Source organism: Heterodontus francisci, chromosome 1, assembly GCF_036365525.1.
Source record: "Heterodontus francisci isolate sHetFra1 chromosome 1, sHetFra1.hap1, whole genome shotgun sequence".
NCBI classification, from domain to species: Eukaryota; Metazoa; Chordata; class Chondrichthyes; order Heterodontiformes; family Heterodontidae; genus Heterodontus; species Heterodontus francisci.
In genome coordinates, this window is record NC_090371.1 from 276,750,443 (window position 1) to 276,769,579 (window position 19,137).

At 43.0% G+C, this 19,137-nt stretch overlaps 1 protein-coding gene across 8 annotated transcripts in view; it reads left to right on the forward strand.

Annotated features, from left to right (window-relative positions):
• Positions 1-19,137, forward strand: part of ccser1 (coiled-coil serine-rich protein 1) — a 1,304,709-nt gene that overhangs the window by 164,217 nt on the left and 1,121,355 nt on the right. The window lies entirely within an intron of this gene.

Below are 19,137 nucleotides of genomic sequence, written 5' to 3' on the forward strand. Positions count from 1 at the left end.
CCTAGCTAGAACAATTGTACATATTGTATATGGTCCGTTAATAGATTCTGATGCACTCATCATTACCCTATTGTGACAAAAATGCTTTTCCTCGACAAGAGAATTAATCAGGTGACTAAAGCTGGAACGCTCACTGTTTACTTGAGCAGTTACTGAATGGTTATTCCCTCAAGCGAGAGCTGGACCTGTTTCTGGATGGGGCAGAGGTCACCTTGTACAAAGGAAAGATACTGTGTGACATTAATCAGGGCCAGAGTAGTCTGTTGGACTAGTTTAGTTCATCTAAAGGGAATTGCTCAGATTTTCTTTTCTCAAATTGGCCTGGAATTTTATCTGTTGCTTTACCTCTCCCAAGAGAATACCTGGCTTTTGGTTGAGGGTGGAATCTGTACTTATTGTGACACACAAGGTGTGTCGTAGTTGTGCAGGGCAGGCTGGATGGATTAGGGGTCTTTTCATGCCTCGCCATTATTTGTGTAAGTGCATCGCATACTGTTGGTTTCTCAGTATCAGCATACCGATTTAAAAGCCAAAGTGAGCTGTGGCCTGCTGATACCCTTCCCACCTGGAGTCCAGGTTGTTGAAGATCTCAAACAAGTTTATTACAACTAAGCTATGATATATAGTAGAGAGTTAACTAGTCACATGACTGCATCCTGGAACTGAGCTCATTAGCATACTAAAATCTTAAAGGGACATCACTCTTAAAGGCAATCACAAACAATGCTTACATCCCATGATCAAATTTAAAAAAAATAATGCACCCCTTGTAATTTATGTTGTCTGATGCAACGTAAGTGAGATGAGTGGAGTCCAGTTACGCTGAAGATCTCAAACAGGTTTATTACAGCTAAACTATTATGTGCAGGACAAAGCAAACTATTTACAGAACCTTTCTCTAGGTGTTACAGTTGCAGAGTGACTCTGGCTTTGAGTCACATGATTACATGCTGGTAATTAGCTTGTTAGTATACTAAGATCTTAAAGGGGACATCACCCTTAAAGACAATCACACAACCTCCCCTTTCTTTCCAAAGATATGTCTCAAATGCTAGAGGTAAAAATACATAAAATGAGATAACAAATTATTTATACGGGATATAGATTATAAAATTTACAAGTATAGAAGCTTAAGAGTCCATATATCTTTTTGGTGGTTTGACAACTTTCCTGGATCTGGTTATGTTCTGACCTTCTGGGGATGTGGAATTCACTCTTGGCAGGCATGTTGTCAATGTGTTGGTTGTTGTCCTGTTGTTCCGTCACACGCTGATCGTCGGAGTGTGTTCTTTCGAGTCCGCTGTGCGCAATTGGAGTATTGCACACTTCTCTTAGTTTGCTTCGGTTCCTTCTCAACACTGCTCCGCTAGATGTTGCAATCCCATAAGACCTAGGCTGACTGCACACTTTGGATACCTCTGCGGGTAACCATGTTCTCACTGTGGGGTGTACAACCCTGACCTTTTGTCCTACGTGTAGCTGAGGTAGTTCCACCCCTGCGTGTCGGTCATGCACCATCTTCATTCTCCCCTATTTCTCGAGCAGTGTCTCCTGCATCTCAGAATTTGGACAGTTGTTGGCTTGGCAGAACTGTCTGCACTTGTCTGCCAAACATGATCTCTGCTGGTGACGGTAAGCTCATATCCAAAGGTGTAGCCCTAAGGTGGAGCATGGCAACACGAAAACTATTCGCTCAGCAAGACTATTAGATCTCACGTAATGTGGTGAGGACGTTACATGGCGTACGCCCCATTTGACGCACATATCCCTGAAAGGCTTGCTCGCATACTGTGGGCTTTTGTCAATGATTTCTTCAGGTGGACCGAATAGACTGACTATGGCACTCAACGTGCTGAATTTTACGAGCCCTCCGATGTCATTCGTGGCAGGCGACCCCAGAAAATTCTTCCCGGAGAGGCCTGCCACGCCCCCTGGCACCCTGATGGTCCCGCAACATTTTACCGGCAGCGGAGCCTTTATTTTAGTAAAATTAATTGAAATACATGCAAATAAACTTACCTTGTCCCAGCAACCATCCTACACCAATATTCCGGCCACCAGCCGGAACTCCCACGCCTTCGGAACTCCGTTCGAAGTTCCGAGGCGTGACACTGCTGGGGAGGGGGGAGGAGCGAAATTATCAGGGCGTGGGGGAGCGGGGAAAACACTTTGTATTGACTGAGGGGATGGTGGGAAGGGGTTGAAGGGCAAACGTTACAAAGTTTGGGGGCAAAGTCAGTGATAGGAAGAAAAGTTTTTTTTTTTATATGTGTAAAATACATTAAATGGTCATTGGGAGTTGGGCTTTGATCAGTTAATAGAGTTTTAACTTTTAATTTTCCCTCCAGGTCCCTTTAAAGATTAAAATTGCCAATAAGAGCTTACAGCCCTTTAAAAATGGTGCTGACGCCTGTGCGGTGACACCAGACGCCATTGCCGGGGGTGGAATGTCATCGGGGGCGGTCATTCCACCCGCTCCATTTAAATGAGTCTCTGCGTGAAAAATCGCGGGGTCTCGACAACGGCCGCTCCATGCGGGCGGACAGTCAATTTCAAAGTGCACTGCTGCGATTTGTGACATGCTATTAATATTCAGCCCAGTGTGTCTGCAACGACCGTGCTTGAAGTGTCTTTTACCTACCTGACAATTGGAAATTTGGAGAAATAATCAGTGACTAAGAAAGTCATCTCCATTAACGGAAAATAGATCACTGGCGATTTTGAACCAAGGGACTGATGGAATCACGTGAAGGGGTAGAGATTCTTTGCATTGTTGTGGCTGGTGGCTCTGGCATGCCTCACACATCCTCACGAATCTTTCAATGTCACTGTTGTTCCCTGGCCAATAAACAGTCGTGCCGGTCGTCTTTCGCTTTATTCCCATATGGCCTTGAAGTTGTGACAAGATGTCCTGTTGGCGAGCTTTGGGCCTAATCACTTGTTTTGCACAGAGCAAACTATTTACAGAACCTTCCTCTCGGTGTTACAGTTGAAGAGTAACTCTGGCTTCGAGTCACATGACTACATCCTGGCACTTAGCTCATTAGCGTACTAAGATCTTAAAGGGACATCACTCCTAAAGGCACTCCTACAACACCACCCCCCCCCCCCCCCCCCCACCCCCTGGCTCCAAAAGGAGTGCTTGGGCTTCCCCAGACCCTGGCCTTGCCTCAGTCTCTGCTGCTGGCATCAGCTGCCACAGCCCTTGCCCAGCTCTGAGGTTAAGCTGAGGATGGTTCCTTTTTGGGTTCCCTGAGTCCAGGTGCTTCTCAGCACATTTTCTGCTCCCGCATCCCAGCCCTGATGTTAGTCCTCCCAGTTTCAGGTGGTAGGCTTGCTAGAATATATAAAGGAAGTCCAGGAGTTAAAAGGGCCCCGAGTGCCACATAGTACTCCTGTGGCGATTTGTTTTTTCTCCCAGCTGCACCCTCTTCCATTCTGAACCCCTCGTCTTCCCCTACGCCCCAGAAGTAAAAATCAATGCCCGAGTCTATAATTCTTTATGTTTTGAAAGGATATCATTCTCTAACCTTTCACACACACTGATTACTGGTACACTTCCTGAATTTTTTGGTATGATTCACGGGGCTGCTCTGGAGCCAGTTTGAAATGGTAGTTCCAACCCTGAAGAATAATCCTTGTTTGGTCAGTGAAATCTGTAGATTGGAATGTCCTAGTGAAATTCAGGCTGTAACTCAGAATTACTCAGCCTGTGAAGATTGTTTTACATCTATAACAAAGTGCAGCAGCTAGAATTTCCAGACTGCAGTGTCAGGGTAGGCTGCAATAATGTTTTAAATCTTTTTTCCATAATTTATGTATATTTATGTTCTCCCACCACATATAGCATATATTCCTTGAAATAGATATTGGAATTTAAACAGGCAATACTTGCTTGGATTTCCAGTGCTCTTTTAAGAAGCTTCAGCATTTGCAGTCTACTCCAAATTATTATTTTAAAAAAATGTTTAATGATTTGCTGCTGAATGTGATGAAACAATGTTGAGAGTAGCTGCATTTTGATGGAGCGTGCAACAGTCTCCACAGCAGCTGTCTAGAATCTGAGGCAGAAGGTGGCTTAGTGTAATTAATTACTTCTATTCAAAATGAGACAGCGCTGCTGTAATTGGTGATTCTGTCTGCTTGTGCACATGATATCTTCAGAACTCGTTGGCAGATTTCATCCAACTGGTATGTAGGTTCAAGGACTCAATATCTCTGATGAATTGAATACGTGTCCAAATCTGATAACTTCCCTATAATATAGATGGAAACACTACTTATTGTATAAGCTTGTTTTTTTTAAAACATAAGGCCGTTATTTTTCATTTAAAAAATTGTTTTCTTCCTGGCAGCAATTGTGATCAGTTGCCATAAAAAGAATTTGCATTTCTGTAACGCCTTTCATCACGTCAGGACATCAAATGGCAAATGAGGTACTTTTGAAGTGGTTTAACAAAAGAAAAGCAAAATATTGTACTGGAAATCAGAAATAAAAACAGCAAATGCTTGAAATGCTCAGCGTGTCAGACAGCATCTGTTGGAAGCAAAACAGTTAACGTTTCAGGTCTGTGATCTGTCATCAGAATTTCTGAAGTGTAGTCACTGTGGCAATGTCGGAAACATGGTTGCCAACTTGTACACGGCAAGGTTTCCCAAAGAGCAATGAGATAAATCTCCAGATATTCCATTTTAGTGATGTTGGTTGATGGATAACTATTGGTATGAATACTGGGGAGAACTCCCCTGCTGTTACCCAGCTGCCATCTCTTGCAAAGTGACCTTCTCGGTGTTACTGTCCATCAACTGCATGGCCAAAGTTGGCAACCGTCATAACCCTGGGTAGTGACCATAAGTGAACAAATGTCTGCGGTAAGAGATTTAGCTCAGTTATGCACATTGAAAGACAAGTTTTATTATCCGGAGATGCAAGGTGTTGTACGTTGGATGAACTAATGTGAATAAGTTTGCAAGTTTGCAAGTTCTCCCTGTGTCTGCGTGGGTTTTCTCCAGGTGCTCCGGTTTCCTCCCACAAGCCAAAAGACTTGCAGGTTGGTAGGTAAATTGGCCATTATAAATTGCCCCTAGTATAGGTAGGTGGTAGGGAAATATAGGGACAGGTGGGGATGTGGTAGGAATATGGGATTAGTGTAGGATTAGTATAAATGGGTGGTTGATGGTCGGCACAGACTCGGTGGGCCGAAGGGCCTGTTTCAGTGCTGTATCTCTAAACTAAACTAAATTACAAAATGGTTAGAATTAGCAAAGGTTGACTGAGAAAGGTATGTGGGAGTTGTGCTGAACTCACAACTGCTGGTGTATAGACAGTATGACAACTAAAAAAACTGATGAAATGCAGCATATATGGTCAGATCAATGGTTACAAGCAACGTTCCCTCCAATACTTTATTTGAGTGCGATTTAAGTGTGTGGCCCCTTTGCATTTTTTTGCATTGCTGCACCTACACGTGTATTTAAAAGGGCTGACTTGTGCACGGCCGTCACTGGGACTCTTGGGTTGCTCCGCAGCTGCGCAGCTTAGAGGGAACATTGCTTACAAGACTACTGAGATTATGCACGAGTTGTATCACATATTTGGTTTTTGTGCTTTGAGAGTAGGTTTGACAACCTTCCAGGAAGTGAAGGCTAATCTCCAGGAAGCAACCCGGGGGGGAAAAAAAATCATAATTATAAAAATTATTTTTTTTTAAATTTTCTTTGAACACATTCTTTTATTAGTCGTAACAATATAGAAGTTGGGGGAAAAATGGCTGTTGACAGCCAAGAATCATCCAATTGAGTTTTATTATTGGCGTGGGAAGCCTGTGTGCCATAAGGATGGGATGTGTAGGGTCATGCATTGATGGGAGCCTGGGGGAGGTAGGTCTTCATGTGATGAAACCTCCAGAATACATCCAAGCAGAGTTGGCAACCTTGTATAAGAGGCTGTGCAAATGCTGGAGAGGGTGCAGAGTAGTGATGCAATACTGAGTCCAAATGTAAAGGGGATGAGTTAGATGGAAAGATCAGTCTCAATAGAAGCGTAGAATGTTTACAGCTCTGAAGGAGGTCTTTCGGCCTGTCTAGTCTCTGCCGGCTCTCTGCAAGAGCAATCCAGCTATTCCCACTGCCCTGGCCTTTCACTGTAGCCCTGCATAATCGTTTCCCTTCAAGTAATTATCTAATTCCTTTTGAAAGTCATGATTGAATCTGCCTCCACCACCCTTTCAGCCAGTGCAGTCTAGACGATAATCACTCGCTGTGTAAAAGGTTTTTCCTTGTGTCACCGTTAGTTTGTTAAATCTGTGTCCTTTAGTTCTAGACCCGTCCATTAATGGGAGCAGTTTCTCTTTATTGATCCTCTCTAGACCCCGCATGATTTTGAACACTTCTATCAAATCTCCTCTCAACCTTCTATAAAGGCGAACGACTCCAACTTCTCCACGTTACTAAAGTCCCTCAATGCTGGAACCATTCTCAAATCATTTCTGCACCCTCTCCAATGCCTTCACATCTTTCCTAAAGTGCAGTGTCCAGAAATGGAGACAGTACTCCAGTTGTGGCCGAACCAGTGCCTTTATAAAGGTTCATCATAATTTCATCACTTGCCTAGAAAAAAGTTAAGGGAGGGGACTGTGGCAAAATGTCTGTGGTGTCTTTTCATTCCATCTTTTTGCATGGTACCCCTTATGTTTAAAACAGTTTGCTTTAAGAAATAACCTAGCCTTAGAGTTGCAGGTTTCACTAAACCAGTGTATCCATCTCCACAATCAAAGAGAGCGAGACAGACTACAGGTTGTAAAGGTCACTCCTGACATTTCCTCAGATAGAGATGGCTTCAGTTACTCCATTAAAAATGTGGTTAAAATTAGATTTGTTTGAATTTCCCACTTGAATCTTCGATATTCGTAAATTCATTGTTGCTGAAGACCCACAGCATTGGACTTGCTGGTCTAAATCTATGCGGTGTGAGACATATCATCAATTTTAAGTTATTAGCTGAACCTGTATCTGTTTCGGGTTCCAGGATGTCTCATTTTGTGTTCATTGAGGGTCAGCTGTGGCTTAGTGGGTAGTGCTCTCCCCTCTGAATCATGAGGTTCTGGGTTCAAGTCATGCTCCAGGACTGGAGCACAAATAGCAATGCTGACACTCCAATGCAGTACTGAGGAAGCGCTACACTGTCTGAGGTGCCGTTTTTCGGATGAGCCATTAAACTGAGGCCCCATCTGCTTGCTCGAGTGAATGTGAAAGATGCCATGGTACTATTTTGAAGAGCTTGGAAATTATCCTGGTGTCCTGGTCAATATTTATCCCTCAATCAACATTGCAAAAAACAGATTATCTGGTCATTATCACAGTGCTGTTTGCATACTGGCTGCCGTGTTTCCTGCATTACAACAATGACTCCACTTCAAAAAAAAAAGTTACTTGATTGGTTGTAAAGCACGTTGATACGTCTGGTGGTCATGAAAGGCCCTATATAAATGCAAGTCTGTCTTTCTTTATTGTATTCAAATGTCAGTCATTACCAGCAGTCTTCAAAGTACACGATGCTGAAGTAACTGTTGAAAATTGGTTCCAGAGCTTTGTTATAGCTGAGAGTGACTTTCTGATCTCCTTTTCTTGTTGACGTCAGTACTGCAAATGCTGATGATTCTGTGGTCTGATAAAATGTGCTGCTTTAAGCGGCCTGTTCAAACTGCAGATCATTGACATTTCGCCTGGTAAAGGGAAGGGCTCTGCCAATGATTCTACACTCCCTTGTTCAATTCCTACTCTGCTATTGATGGTCCCCCTAAATTGCAGCTTAAAGCAGATTATCAATTTAGTCATGCTGCACACCTGCTTCCGCACTAGTTCAACAGTGTTAGCTTTAGGATTATTTAATATGTAGGTATGAATGTGCTGTAGTAAGAAGTAGCCACCAGTCAGCACATTTTCATTTTGTGTGAAATACCTCTTTGAAACTACTTATTCATTTTAGATTGTTCACGCTCTTACAAGCCCCAGCAGCAAATCGGTAACGTAAAGGTGCTGGAAGCACATTGCATATTGCTGAATGCTTCATGACAGGATTTCTCACCTCCAAATGCACCCCCTCCCCCACCCCCACCCCCCCATTTTCAACATCTTTACGACAAGTAAACAAATGCGAAGGGAATCAAACATACCCCACCCCACATGCCTCTATGATTTTTCGCTCGTGTTGAATCTTTCATTCCTGGAGACTCCAAGACAATCCTGAAGGGTTGATTAAACCCTACACGCAGTATGTGTAAGGAGAAAGGACAGAACAGTGTTTCAGGCAGAGCTGCTGTTATGGACTGCCCCTGACACTAACATTGGTACATCACACTGGTGTGACACAATGTGGCTCTATTCAAACGCGATTCCAGTTTGTAAGGGGAAAAACCTGTAATTGCTGCGTGTTTCTTGCATTCAAACTGGATGTGGCACGAAAGTTTCAGTTACTGAGATCCTAGCAACAATGAACTGTATCTCATTTACAAATTAGCAATCTAATTGAACATTAGTAAGCACATCCAATATGATGTTTGCAATGGGTATATTCTGTGAGAGAATGGATACTTGAGTTTGTTACATACAGTATTGCACTGAATATTTTAGAAGCTGTTGAGATATCCCTGTTCCTGACAGCCTCACAGTATCACACGATCGATACCTTTCTGAACTGGTTTTAGGAGCAATTTAGCACTCAAAGGTAATGCAGGAAAAAAAAGTCTTTGATGTTGGTTTCTAGCTCCTCTCATTTCGCAACTAGGGATTCACCAAAGCAAAAACCTAATTTTCTCGATTGTTTTTTTAAAGGGGTGGGTGGAGCCGTCAATCAGCTCCTTCCTCAATTAATACCATTTCAAAAAACAGTCTACTCCCGCAGCTATTCACTTCAGTTTCTGGAAATTGGGAGGATTGGCCTGACTGTTTTAATGTGATTTGTTTAGAAAGGGATAAATACTAGGATTAGTAAAGATGAGAGGGATTTGACAACATTAGTCCAACAGATTATCTGGTCATTACCACATTGCTGTTTGTGAGACCTTGCTGTGTGCAAATTGGCTGCTGGGTTTCCAACATTACAACAGTGACTACACATCCCAAAGCCAATGAAACAGTTTTAATGTCCTGAGGTGGAGAAAGGCACTAAATGCAAGTTTGTTCTTTCTAAAAGCAAAAGGATTTGCAATAACATACCATTTTATGAACCAATTTCAATGAATAATTAGAGAAAAACTACAGATTACACATTAAATGATCATCAAGATATCTATGCAATACTGCAGTGGGCGGAGGGTAGGGTGATGAGGCTAAGATACTCTTGGGTCCACAGGCATTATAACAGTGCTTTCCTTGCCTCCAATTACTTATTTAGTGAAATGCAATCTTCGCTATTGTAATTAAAACATTTAAGAACCATTCATGATTCCCAAAGCTTGCGGCTGCATGAAATTAACGGAATGTACAAATAAATGGGAAGTGTGAAATTAATCCTATTATAGGATTGTAAGGCTCTATGGTCTGAAACAAAAGCACTGGAGGTCTACTGTTTGTGCATGCCTGCTGTGTAAAATTCTTGAGATATTTGTGGTTGCAGTCTCTACCAAGGCACTTTTTAAAATTTTACAGTGCAAGTTATCAAGTCGTCCCGGATTTTGTGCAAAGGACAAAAATGCAGACTTCATGCATGTGTGCTACAATCTCATTCCAACTACATAGCCTTAGAGCCATACATGACTGAGAAAGTTAACAATGAGAAAAGGCCATGAGTTAACACAGCCCTATTGTTTAGATCTTTGTATAGGATTAGGTCATTGCATTTTCATCTAGCTTTTACCCTGTCTGTCCTCTCGGGTAAATATAAAAAATCATGTGGGCACTACTTATAGGATGATACTGCACAGAAAGAGGCCATTCTGCCTATTGTGCCTGTGCTGGATCTTTGGTGGAGTGATCTAATTATTCCCACTCTGCTGCTCTTTCCTCATAGTCCTGTGAATTTCTTCCCTTCAAGTATTAATCCAATTCTCTTTTGAATGTTTATTATTGAATCTGCTTCCGCCACTTTTTTAGGCGGTGCATTCCAGATCACAACAACTGGCTTTTTAAAAAAGTTTTCTCATCACACCTTAAATCTATGTCTTCAGGTCACTAACCATGCTGCCAGTGGAAATGGAGTAAATAAGGAGAAACTATTAAAACCGTTCATGATCTGGAACATGCCTATCAAATCTCCTCTTAACTTTCTTTGCTCAAAGGGAAACAACCCCAGCTTCTCCAGTCACTCCATGTAACTGAAGTCCCTTGTCTCTGGTACCATTCCAGTAAACCACCTTTACATCCTTCCTAAAATGTGATGGCCAGAATTGCACACAGTACTCCAGCTGAGGCCTAACCAGTGTTTTATGAAGGTTTAGCATAACTTCCTTGCTTTTATACTCTATGCCTTTAATAATAAGGCCGAGGATCTCATATGCCTAATTAACAGGCTTCTCAAATTGTCCTGCTGCCATCGAAGATTTATTTGCATGTACCCGAGGTATCTTTCTGTTCCCCCACCCCATGAAAAATTGTACTTTTTAGTTTGTGTTACATTTTGGTTAGAAGAATAAGAGGCATCACTTCTCTGCCTTAAATGTCATCTGCCATACATCTACCTATTTCACCAGTCTGTCTATGTCCTCCTGAAGTTTGTTGCAATCCTCCTCATTGCTACATTTCTGAGTTTCATATCAACTGCACACTTTGAAATTATGAACTGTATACCCAAGTCCAGGTAATTCATATATATTAAAAGGAGCAGTTTTCTTAATACTGACCCCTGGGAAACACCACTGTATACTTCCCTCCAGTCTAAAAACAACAGGTGTTCAACACTACTCTCTGCTTTCTGTCCTTTAGCCAATTGTGTATCCATCCCATGGGCTTTAACTTTGTTAACAAGTAGTATTTTGTGAACTGCCATTTGGAAGTTCATATGCACAACATCAATCGCAGCTCCTTCCAAACCCGAAACCTCTACCATCTAAAAAGACAAGGGAAGCAAGTGGGAACACCACCACCTGCAAGTTCCCCTCCAAGCCACACACCATCCTGATGTAACTATATCGCCGTTCCTTCACTGTCACTCGGTCAAAATCCTGGAACATCCGCCCCCCCCCAAGCCCGCCCTGTGGGTGTACCTACACCACACAGCGGGAAACGGTTCAAGAAGGCAGCTCACCAACACCTTCTAGAGGGTAAAAAGCCCACTGCCAATTGAGGCCCTTAAGTGGACAATTATTGCTCAATTAAGGGCCTCATCCTGCTGCCATTAGCGGGTGGGCCTATCACTGCATGGGAAACAAGGTAACAAAAACCATGTGATTGCTTGCCAGCTCCAGGGGTAGGGGTGGTCGCTCGTTAAAAGGCAGTTGGTGCCTGAACGAAGGACTCAGCATTGGAAAGAGGGGCCTGCTGAGAGCCATCCCACTACCCTTGTTGCCACCCCTCCCCCTACAAACCCCTCCCCAGTGACCCCCATCGTGTGACACCCCTCCCTCCCTTCCTTCCTTCCTGACCCACCTGTGGTCTGGGTTCAGTGCCACTCTTTGGCTTTGGGTGGGTGCTCCACCGGCTCAGAGGATGCGATTTCCATCACCAGGTCCTTGATCCCATGGAAGGCCCGCCGCTGTCCATTTAAGTGCCTAATTGGCACTTGATTCGGCAGGCCTTCCAGAGAAGAGGCGACATGGGGCTCTTGGGTTTGCTTTTGCTGGACATCGAGACTCCTGGCACCTGAATAAAATCCTGGCCTATGTCTTCAGACTATATCGGTTAATGCAGAATAACAAATGATGGACACATGGACAGCCAATTATTCTGCAGATGTGATGAAGATTCGTTACTCAAAGAGTAAAGTTTTATCATGAATCCAGCTGGAAGGTGTACCATCTAATGGGACTGCCAATCAGGAGAGCCATTTGAGGGGAATTAACTTAGCGTGTGCTCAGGATAAAATAGATTGACTGTGTTCAGTGAATAATCCGGTGCACTAATTGTGGTTTAGTGACTGCATGGCAATTTGTTTGTGGTTGCAAAGGGGATTATATGTTTTGCTAATTGAACATAAAAAATACTAGGGGAGCCGCCATGTAAGTCATTTCACTTAATTCAAGAGGACTCTCCTGCTCTTTAACTAGTGCCATGAAATCTTTTACATCCACCTGAGAGGCCAGACAGGGCCTTGGTTTAATGTCTCATCTGAAAGGTGGCTTAACATATCAGGTCCATGCAGGTTAGGAGAATGTTATTGGGGAATGCGGAAAGCAAAATCACTGCAGAATTGACCTGGTAAACAGTAAAATTAGTTCATATGGGTACCCTATGTGGCTCAGTGGGTAAAAACATTGTCTAGTGTTGTACTGGATTGTATGGAGTAGGAAGGCAAGTTTGATACTATCACATTTTTTTGGTTAATGTGCTAAATATTCTCTTGGATTCAGCAACAAGCTGACCTTATATCCCTTATGATCAGAAATATACCTCTTCCAGTCCAATACTTTAGGTAAACAATAGTGAGACCCAGGGATCAGAGCCAAGAAAACCTTCGTCCCTACTCTGACTATTGAAATATACCACAAGTTCCTCTCTTTCTCCAAATGTCAAACTGAATAAACACTCTTAATTGAAATATAGGCTTTGAGCCAATTAATAATTTCGCTACGATCTCCGACATGCTGTTTTTTCTCTAAATATGGATCTTACTGTAACCTATCTTGCTGATTAAACTAGCCCAGGCTTTTAATACAAACATCCTTTTGACTGTTGGCCAAGAATTTCAAATATTCTCATTGCTCTATCTGTATGAAGGATCCCAGACTGACTGTGGATCACCAATCGCTGAGATGTTATTCGCTGAGCACTCCAACTGATGAAGAACTTGCCCACTGGACTCCAACAGCTGTCAATCAATGTCACTACGCTAGCTGTGGCCTATCCTTCAATCTGTGACCAGAGGCTTCTCAGAGTCTGGCTGACTGACTGTGTGCCACGCAATGTGGATTGAATAAAACAACTCCATAAGTGGAAAGATGTCCCAATGGCAATTCTGAAGAGCAATATGGGCCATCCCTGATAGTAGCTCTAAAGGTTTGAGATTGCATGCAACAATTTCCTGGGATGGTGAACCTAGTAACACTTCAGATCATTTGGTCTCGGGGCTAAACCAAGCCAACACCTTGAGCCCTTTCCCAGGCAAATGACTGTACCGAACTGATTTTCAGCAGGCAAGAATACTTTGTGTACCAAACACATCTACCCCTCCCCTCCGCTCCCCTGTCAGCATTCCGAAGGGACCGTTCCTTCCGCCACACTCTGGCCCACTCCATCACCTGACACCTCGTCCCCTTCTGATGGCACCTTCTCATGCAATCGCAGGAGATGTAACACCTGTCCTTTTACCTCCTCTCTCCTCACTATCCAAGGTTCTAAACACTGCTTTCAGGTGAAGCAGTGATTTACTTGTACTTCTTTCAATTTAGTATACTGTATTCACTGCTCACAATGCGGTCTCCTCTACATTGGGGGAGACCAAACACGGACTGGGTGACTGCTTTGCGGAACACCTCCGCTCAGTCCGCAAGCATGATCCCAAGCTTCAGGTTGCTTGCAATTTTGATTCCCCATCTTGCTCTCATTCCCACATTTCTGTCCTCAGCCTGCTGCAGTGTTCCAGTGTTCCAGTGAAGCTCAATGCAAGCTCGAGGAACAGCACCTCATCTTCCGATTAGGCATTTTACAACCTTCTGGACTCAACATTGCATTCAACAACTTCAAACCATGACCTGGTCTTGAACTTGTTTTTCATGTTTTGCTTTCAGACAGAGCTGTTCATTATTCTGCTATTATCACTCTCTTTGGTAATAGTTTCGTGAAAGATTAAGCATTTTCCAATTGCTTTGCCTTTTGTTTCATGACATCTTTGTCATTTAATTTCTTCCACCCTCCACCCTATCACAGACTTTGCCTTTTGCTCTTCTTCCCGCCCCCCACCCCCCACTTTCACTTGCTCAAAGCCTATTGCATTTCTAACCTCCAGTTCTGATGAAAGGTCACAAACCTAAAACGTTAACTCTGATTCTCTCGCCACAGATGTTGCCAGACCTGCTGAGTATTTCCAGGACTTACTGTTTTTAATACTTTGTGTGGCTTAACTCTTTACTTACCGATTCTAGCAAATACAAAAATACAAGTTCAATAAAGTTTGGTATGAGCAAAAGTCCACATTAGCACAGATTGTTGATGGAGTTTCTTTCAAGCTGGAATGCCAATGAGGCAATGTGTGCCTCTGGGTGATTGGCTGGGAGGATCATCATCGGAGCTCCTATGACTATTCTGCTCTTTAAGGCATGGTCCTGAGCCCGGATGTTGTGTCTTGGATGGTCCATGGTGGCTCTTTCACTAGCTCATTACATATGGCAGCTGAGTAACGGTTTAGGTCACAGAGCCACTGGCCAAATCAATGATTAGCTCATCTGCCTTTCAATGGTGTTTCCTCCATCGTGTGCCCGACTCCACTACTCCAGGTGCTCATCTGCCAGAAGCTATTAGCACATTCTGGAGGTGACAAGGTTCCTTGACCACAACTTGGTACTCGGTGTTGACCACTAGGTCAATCATAGCTAGCGCTGTCTACTGTTGTTACAACAACTGGTTTGAACACCTGACCTGACATACTGGATGCAGAAAGGTGAAATAATGGGCCTTTAGTTGTGAAAAAGAACTTAATTATACATCAATACAAACTGTAGCAAACTTTGCCCTTGTGGAGTTCTTGAATTCAGTGCTGAAAGCAGAAACTATGAATCCACTTTTTCAGACACTCGCCTGTTGTACCACATTCACATTGCAGAGGAAATTCCATCTTTCCTGTTTTATGACCGCTAAGTTGAATGTCAATATCAATTGATCTATAGGCGAGATGCTGTACTGTCCGTCAATGACGTGTGCTTGTTGTCAAACATATCAACATCTTCCCGAAAAGCCAACTGGTTTTATTCCAGTGACTTGGTATGAATTTTTGAACTCGAAGATTGAAGCAGTTCCCTCCAGCTGAATTGTCCAGCTTACCAGAGCTTGAAATAGTGGATTGAAATTTCCTGTAGAAATCAACGTTTGACAATACTGAAGCTGAAAAGTGCTCACGTTTGTGTGCATTTGTTGATTGTGTGTGTTTGTATGTGCGCATTTTTTTAATATCTGTCTTTTGATTGTAAATGATCGCAAAACTTCCATTAGCTGCATCTCTGGCTTTAGTCAATAATTTGTTTGCGTGGTGCCCTGAGCACTGTTATTACAAAGGCTTTGTTTTTGGAGTGCAGTATTTTTCATCTGAATATTTTGATGTTCAGGTATTTGTTTACCTTGCATATCACAAAGAATTGACCAATTTGCTTAGAAACTGATAATGATCAGTTCCTGAAGCATGTGAATAACAATTTTTTTTTTTACAGAGCCGTATTTTGGTGGGAGAAAGAAGGAAGGGGAGGAAATGACTAGGACATTTGTCTTTCTAGATCTGTACTCAGAGGTGGCAAATTTGAGACGGGAGGAATGATGGTTTTAATTCCCATTGTGGAAAGCAGCAAGGAGAAAGCTCAATCTATGGTGTGTGTGTTGCTCTATGTTTCGCTTGCTGAAGTTGGGGGAGGAGAGACAGAAATCAATCTGTTTATACACAGGCTCAGGACTGCCTTGAGCAGGCACAGATAGAATTGATTGTGTGTCAGCGAGTCAGGATTGGGCTCAGCCAAGGACCGAGGGAGGAGGAGCAATGGGAGACAATGAGGAGAGGAGCAGGCGTAGGTGAAGAGGAGCAAGCCCCAGCAAATCATGAGCAACAGAGGAAACAGTAAGGGACCATAGAGGGAAGTGAGTGAATGAGCAGAGATTAAGACCAACAGGTGTTAATTATATTAGGTTGGCAAACATTGAGTCCACGTCAGTTTATTTTACTTATTTCAAAGGGGAGGCAGTTTGTTAAGCATCTGTTTGTGAAATGTGCATGGAGAAGGAGGAAAGTTGACTGAGTACCTAATGGCTGTTCTGGAAGTATATGGGTAAAGTAGTGCTCTGTTCAGGACGTCACTGGATTAATATTTTAAAAGTACAGATAGAGCTGCCGTCCTTGGGTTGTCGGTTACACCAACAGTGCTGTTAGGAAGGGAGTTCCAGGATTTTGACCCAGTGACAGTGAAGGAACAGCGATATATTTCCATATCAAGATGGTGTGTGGCTTGGAGGGGAACTTGTAGGTAATTTGCTGGATATCATGATGAGTCTTTAAATATTAAAAGGTATGCGATTGAATGTTATGTTTTTGTACCTGCTCAGTTTATTGATCCTGTGGGAGATTTATACTGTAAGAATTGGACTTTGTGTAAGCATGCGTGCCACCAAGTCCTAAATAGCACTAAAGAAATCCTGGATGAATGTTCACTTGAAGTATTGTACTGGATTTGTGCATAAACTTGACTTGTTAACTGTGTTGTTTGAGCTGGACTTAATAGCTGTCATTGTAAGATCTAACATTGAGCATCAATCCTAAGAAAGGTTCACCAAGAACCTCCATGTTTTAACTGTCCATCAGTGTGTTCTTAATCTATTCCTGAGATCATTTGTTTTCAATGTAACATTACTAGATTTATGTTGGTTCAGGTAAGCTACATCATCGGACTTGACAGAGATTCTACAGGTGGAGTTCAATTGGCCTCTAGTGTCAGAAGCATAGACACTTATAATGTAGGAGGAGGCCATTCAGCCCATTATGTTTGTGCCAGCTTTTGAAAAGAGTTATCTAGTTAAACTCACTCCTTCCTTTCACTTTGAGCATAGCCCTGCAAATTTCTGCTTTCATTTTAAATATATATCCAATTCCTTTTTGAAAGTTACTATTGAATCTGCTTCCCTTTTAGGCAGTGTATACCAGATCACAACTTGCTGCGTAAAAATAATTCTCCTCATCTCACCACTGGCTCTTTTGCCAATTATCTTAAATCTGTGTGCTCTGGTTATCGACGCTTCTACCAGTGGAAACGGTTTCTCCTTACTTACTTCCATCGAATCCTGCATAGTTTTGAACACCGCTATTAAATCTCTGCTTAACCACCCCAGCAAGCTGCCAGATGGTATGCAGATATATCCTGCATATTTGTTTGTCTTCCTCAGCAGACAGTGCAGGTTGAACCTGTTTGCAAGTCTGTTAATGGCTCCCCACTTTCATGCACTCATGCACAGAAGGCGACTGGACAGGGCCTAGATTCACATCCCTGTTTGTGATCTTAGTTTACAGAGCTCAGTCAGATCTGGTGCTTGTTTCTCAACTGGGAGCCCTCATCCAGACTCTGCACTCAACCACCCCGACAGGAAGTGCGGGTCATTGACTTTGTAGCCCCAATTTGTCGACCTACATTTCTTGTGAACGTAGATGCCCGCAGGGTGTGTGGGATCACGGAATTATCACTTGAATAGAAGACCAATATTGGAAAAATTTATATTTTTCAAAAATTCAGTTTCTTACGTAGAATAATTTCAGATAAATTAAATAAAACATCGAGGACTGGAGCCCATTATAATGCAATTCCCTCTATCTGTAAATATGTGTTGCCATCACCTGTTATTGACCACATCTCCTTTCTAGGTTGTTCCAAGTCTGCAGCATCTTGTGGTGGGGTACAACAAATTGGCTGCGTGATTGATATTCTGGCCTTTAGAAGTGCACCAGCTACTGTACCAATGTACATTTTTTTTCATTTCCCACACCTGTGATCCTGTCGTATCTCTGAGACAGGTTGCTACTTGGCACCAAGTTAGCGTCAGGTTTGCATTATGGGCTGACGCCCACTAGCAAATGTGACCAACTGCTCCAACACATTTCACGTGGGACGATGGAAGGCAGAGGAGGCTTTAATTTCATTAAATGGGCTGGATTTTGTAAGCCTCAGCATTCTATTTGATCCCAATTTCGCTCCTATCCCTCCCTGTCATAAAGACCTCCCACTTCCACCTCTTCCCGGGCTTCAGCACATCTGCAGCTGAAATCTTCTTCACTGCTCTTGTCAATTGCACTTGAGACTATTCCAATGTTCTCCTGACCAGCCTCCTATCTACCACACTACGTACACTTGAGCTCATCCAAAACTCTGGTCCTGTAGCCTAACCCATAACAAGCTCACCCTTTTTGTCACTGACCTATATTGGTTCTCAGTCCAACAATGCAGTTTTAAAATTCTCACCCTTTGTGTTTCAATCACTTCATGGCCTCACCCCTTCCTATCTCTGTAATCTCCTCTGGTCGCACAGCCCTCCGATATCTGTGCTCCTCTAATTCTGGCCTCTTGAGCATCCCTCATTTTAATTGCTCCACCATTAGTGGCTGAGCCCTCAGTTGCCTATGCCCCAAGGCTCTGGAATTCTCTCCCTGCACCTCTCTGCCTCTCCACCTCACTTTCCTCCTTTAAGACATTCCTTAAAGCCTACCTCTAACTAAGTTTTTGGTCATCTGATGTAATGTCTCCTTTTGTGGCTCAGTGTCGTACTTGGTTTTGTAATGCTCCTGTAAAGTGCCTTGGAATGTTTTACTACGTTTAAAGGTACTATGTGAACACACGGTAGTGGTGGTATTGCCTCTTGCCTTTGTTAAATTTCTTCTGCTATTGTTCTGCCTGCTTCAGTAATTTCTGCAATAATTTTGCAATTTCTGAGCTGCCCCTTGATTCCACTGCCCCTTCCAGCTTGTTAGGATTCTGCTATAAAAGCCCAAGACACCTCTGTTCCTCCACCTCTGGACTCTTGTGCATCGCCGACTCCTTTCCCCGCACCATTGGTAGTGAAGCCCTCAGTGTCTAGGCCCTAAGCTCTGGAATTCCCTCTCTAAACCCCTCCACCACTCTCACACCTACCTCCCTCTTTGACTAAATCCTCACCCATCCTTTTTTTTTTAACCTCGGTGTCAATTTAACTCTGATTGCGATTTTGTGAAGCGCATTGGAACAAATTCATTTTCTCAAGACAAGTTGGATTTGAATCAGGGATCACAGAGATCTAACTTGCTGTAAAAGTAAACCGGTGAATGTTTTG